General features: G+C 44.8%; 1 protein-coding gene across 1 annotated transcript in view; it reads left to right on the plus strand.

Annotated features, from left to right (window-relative positions):
• The first annotated feature begins 299 nt into the window (after window positions 1–299).
• Window positions 300–5,105, plus strand: part of LGMN (legumain) — a 39,042-nt gene continuing 34,236 nt past the window's right edge. Inside the window, exon 1 of the mRNA XM_019632918.1 lies at window positions 300–418. The gene's annotated coding sequence lies outside the window, so the exon portion shown is untranslated. The remainder of the gene's footprint in view (window positions 419–5,105) is intronic.

The following is a 5,105-nucleotide window of genomic DNA, read 5'->3' on the forward strand; positions in this document are numbered from 1 at the left end:
AACTCACAACGCTGTCTGGGTGATGGGGTTGGCGGGAGTGTTAAAGTGCTCTGCGCGCTGGTTTTCATCCTGTGATGGACATTTCTGGAATCACAACGCCTCTGGTTCCCAAACACCCTTGGTCCCCCGACCCTAGTTTATTTGTCACCGGCCTCACCAAGCCCCTGCCGCTGCATGCTGGGACTTGTAGTCCCTTTAGCTCGTCAGCCTCGTCCCCGCCTCCTATTGGCTTTCGCCGACGCCCCGCCGCGAAGCTTCACCAATCATCGCGTCAGTCGGTCCTCAAAACAGAGACCGGAGGTCGCTGCGCCGCAATCACTGCAGGGCGGACGCTTGGAGGACGCTCGTCTGAGGCTGCGCGCGCGAGGGTTTCCCACGGTCTTCTCGCCTCCGCCGCCGTCGCGGTCACCCATCGCAGGTAACATCCGGGGTCAGGGCCGCGCGTCTGCCGGGGCTGTTGGCCTCACGGCCGGGATTTTCATTCCCCCCGGCCCTTTACGAGAAATCGATTTTCACCCTACGAATTTCGGGAAACGATGTAGGGACGCCCTGCGACCTCCCAGCCCGCCGTCCCGTGGGGTGGCGGTGGGCTCTGTTTCGTTGCGCGTGCTCTGGCTGGAAGCCCAGGCTCCTCCTCCAAGCGCTGGGACGATCAGGCGCGAGAGGAGAGAGCATTTGCTGAAGTCCCACGGGCAGGGTCTCTGGGGCTTGGTTCTGACCTTCACTATCTAGAAACAGTTCAGGCTGTTGGTGCCTTTAAATCGGAGGATTACACCCATTTCTAGTCAGCTCTCCGTAGCCTTAAGGGGAAGGGCTGTTAAGGACAACAACAACAACAACAATTCTTTAACTTACAGAAACATTCGTTCTGAGAAGTCAGGGGAGCTTTAGTTCTCAGAGATTTGAGCTGGGGGGAGTTACAGGATGATTCACATTAACCATGAAAGTAAAAGTCAGCTGGATTTGGTTCCCTGCCCCTAACCATTAGAGTTGAGGTTATACCCATATGGGTTATTTCCATGCTAAGAATTGTAGCATCTGGAGGCCGGAAGACAGCACTTGGTGTCAGGTGCTTCGTTTTATAGATGAAAAGAAACGCCCAGCGTTTGAGACTTGCCCTGTAGTTATGTAGTGAGTGGAGTAGCCCAACTTTCATGACGGTAGGGCTGCATCATTTAGCAAACGTTTATTGAGCCTTCCTAAGCTTTTTGAGCTGGAATGATTTCGTAAAGGAGAGAGGCAGTCTACAGTGAAGCATCCCAGTGTTACAAGGGCCAGGGTACACGTTTGCACAGGGGCAGCATCTAACCCTGTGGGAAGGGGTAGAACTTTTCCGAGAAGGGGATGCTGGAATGGAGTTTGAGAGATGGGCCGGAGCTAGTGAGATAAAGGAGAAGAACGTTTCACCTGGAAAACAGCATGGTGAAGGCTTGGAAAGAGAAATGATTTTGGATGTGGGGCCTGGAGTTTGGGTGGAGCAAGGGGTTTCCTGTGGGTGGTAGATTTCATGAGCCATGAGAGTAGAGAGGTCCGGGCCGCCTGTGCTGCTGTAGGAGATTTGGATTTTGTCCTGAAAGCTGAGTTCAGTAGATGTGTATCCTGGATACTCTGTAGTGTAGAAAAGCATTGGAGAGAGGCCACACCAGGGAGCTCCTTGCAGTAATTCCCCCAGAGAATTGCTGAGGGTTTTAAAGAAAGTTGGAGTGGGAAGGGAGAGGAGAGAACAGTTGTGAGCTATTAAGGAGGTGGAATACACCATACCCGTGTTGTTCAGTAAAAATATTGAGGTGAAGTCTGTCCCTCGAGCTTTCCAACTTATGACTATCTGAGGAAATGACCAGCATTTTTTTTTTAAACTGGAAATGACCAGCATTTTTTTTTTTTACTGTAATTGGAATTCTAATTTATGATGCAGAAATTGTCACATGTATCAAGGGTGTTGAAATCAGAATGATTAAACAAAAAAGACAAATTTTCTTGTAATTCAGGAGTGCATATTAAACCCATAATTAGATGACTTTATATCCATCAAATGAGAAATGATAAAGTTTGATGTTATCAAGAGATGATAAGTATTTGAGGAAAAGATTCACTGTTCTTGGAAATGTACCTTAGAACAGTATAGCTACTAGCAAACCAGGTATCTTAAGACCCAGTGGTTCCACTTCTAGAAAGAAGCTTAGAGAAACAGACATTTGTATACAGGATAGGCGTATTAGGATGTTTATTGCAACACTGTTTATAATGATAAGATTGAAATAGCCTAAATGTTTATTAGTAGGGGGCTGTTTATAAAGTGAATATATGTGTTTTTAAAGGTATAGTAAATTGATTATTATAACTAATCTTTATGGTGTGGGGACAGTGGGACAGAACAGGGGGAAAAATTTTGTCTGTAATGTTTTATTTGTTTTATGGGGAAAGAGACTTAACAGATTTATAAAATATTGACAGTTGATAGCCTGGGTGATAGGTAACAGATATTTTACTTTATACTCTGTACATTTCTGTAGTTGGGTGTCTACCCTCCAATTTCTTGAAACATAAATTGTAACAAAATTTAACTTAATTAGCCTCCAGTTTGTAGTCTTTTCCCAAAATGACTTGGGAAAAGTCCTGAAACTACATTGATACTCGGTTTCAAAAATAGTAATTTGGGTAAAAGAAATTCAAGAGCCAAATAAGCAGTGAAAATACAAATATGGAAAAACCATTAACTACTGGCCAACCTTTGCTTTGCTAGATTCCTAAATTCTTCTAACCATTAGTAGATTTTAAAAATGAATTTTTGACTGTGTCTGTTTTGAAATACGATTAGGCGGTTATACCTTTTGTAATGTTAACAGATAATGTTTTTTTTTTTAAAGATAGTTATCGCTCTATGCAGATATAAAAATGAACAAATGTTAAACATATTCATCTCATTAATGAGGAAACTTAGGTGTTACAACCAGCCCAAAGGAGAGTCCACAGTACAGATACATTTGTAGTTCAGAAGTAATTAAATGAATATGCAAACAGGAGGCAAAACTGGCTTCTTTCTGCAGTGGGTGAGGTCAGTGGAACCTCTACGTGATAGAATAAAGACTAGAACTATTTGCATTGCTGTTATCCTCAGTTTACAGAGTTGTAAAAAAATTCCCATAGAATTTTTAGATATTAGATAACCTTGAAGGACATACTCTAATCTAGACTCTAGTTTGCCACTAAATCAGAAATTTCCTCTATAGGAAAAAAAATTGATTAACCAGAACAAAATACATTTTTCATTTGAGAGTCGAGATAAGATCTAGTTGGATTTTAATCCCACTCTTTAAATAGGAAATCAGAGGATTTGAGAACTGAATGGACCCTTGATAATTTAGTTCTACCATCTAATTTCACAGATGGACAGTTAAGACCCAGAAAGGCCCTTCAGGTCTCCCCTGAGGTAGAAATGTGTCGTGTGTTAAGGAGAAATTAACGCTGGACATTTGTTAAAAACAGCAGGATAGGTTTTCCTATATTCCAGCTATTTCATTAGGGGAGAGAGACTCTAGAATAGAACTGAGCTCAACTCCCAAGTACTGCAAGGACAGCTGGGATTTATGGGCAGCGTGAGGGGATCAGTGGCTGGAAAATTACTAAGAGGAACTTGATTAGATATCGAAGGTGGGGGATTCTCACAGGATTTTTGCTAAAACTGAGCTCAGCAGGCCAGGGCTTAGTCAGAAAGAGGGCTCCGAGGAGCTTGCCTCAAGTTGGGTCAAGGAGGGGAATCCTTGTCACCCGTCCCGGTTTCTCTTGCGTGTTGTCAGCCAGGGACCCCTTGCGTGATGATTTTATTGTAAACCTCTGGAGAGCAGAGAGTGGGATCAAAGACATTCAGGTTTGGAAGGCTCTTTCCAGATGTCATTGTCTAGCTTGGCTTTGAAGGTTCACTGTTTGTGACCCAGAGCCAGTAGCAAATCAGAGCTGGCAGTGAGAGGTCACACCCGACTGTGGTTAAGGTGTGGGCTTTGGTGTCAGACGTGGGTTTGAACTTGACTCTGCTACATAGGTGGTTATGTGACTGTGACCTTCTTTCTTTCTTTTCTTTTTTGAAAATTAGTTTCAGGTGTACAAAACAATGTAATAGACATTTACACCCCTCACAAAGTGATAACCCCCCTCCCCCCAACCTACTACCCCTCTGACATCGTATATAGCTGTTACAATTCCACTGACTATTCTCTATGCTGTGCTCCACATCCTGTGACTATATAGATATTAAATTACAGTTGACATTCATTATTATTCAGCTTCAGGTGTACACTGCAGTGGTCAGGCATCGACACCGTCCATGAAGTGGTGTGACCTTATTTCCTATATTGTTGGTGACAGTACTCTGCCCCAGACCTCCCAAATGAATCGAACCCCACTTGATGGTACACTTCTTGAAGTCAAGCAGAATCGTTCCATTGAATCACAGATCTAGTGTAGCCTGGTAACCTGAGAGGGTCCCAGGACCAAGAGGCAACAGGAGAGGATTCATCTTTGGAGGCTGGAGAAATTGTTTCCTAGGGGCTTGTCCGTTGACCTGACTTTGTGTGGCTCAGGTTCTCTTGGATGGGCCCTTCTAAGAGAAGAGCTCTTTATACAGATGGTCCACAGAGCCTTGGAACAGCAGGGTGGTGAGAAGCACCGGGGTGTCCTACTGGAGGAAGCCGCTCTGTGCTTGGGCCCCAGGTGTGGTTACAGGGCCTCCCCGACGCTCACATAAACAACGCTTTTATGACACGCGAAGTGGTGTAGTGGAAAAAGTAGTCTTTGGAGTCAGATGTGTGTCACGTATCAGCAGTGCCACTTTGCAGTCAGTTTCTCTAGCTCAGAGCCAAAGTTTTCTCAAGTGTCTGAAGGGAGTAGTGAGACTGGCTTAAGGCTGTTGTGAGGATTGAGTGCCTCGCACGTTGCGTGGCTCACAGCATACAGCCACAAACATCCCACCCTGTGCAACGTGCTGTCACATGTGACTCTTGGGGGGGACTTTCTTCTCTCCCCTGGTTAGAGCATCAACTATCTGGGTCATTCTGTCCCCTGCAAACAGCAGAATAAAAACACATCCCCTAACAGAACACCTCAGAGAC

The sequence above is a fragment of the Hipposideros armiger genome, unplaced genomic scaffold (assembly GCF_001890085.2).
Source record: "Hipposideros armiger isolate ML-2016 unplaced genomic scaffold, ASM189008v1 scaffold_1195, whole genome shotgun sequence".
NCBI lineage: Eukaryota > Metazoa > Chordata > Mammalia > Chiroptera > Hipposideridae > Hipposideros > Hipposideros armiger.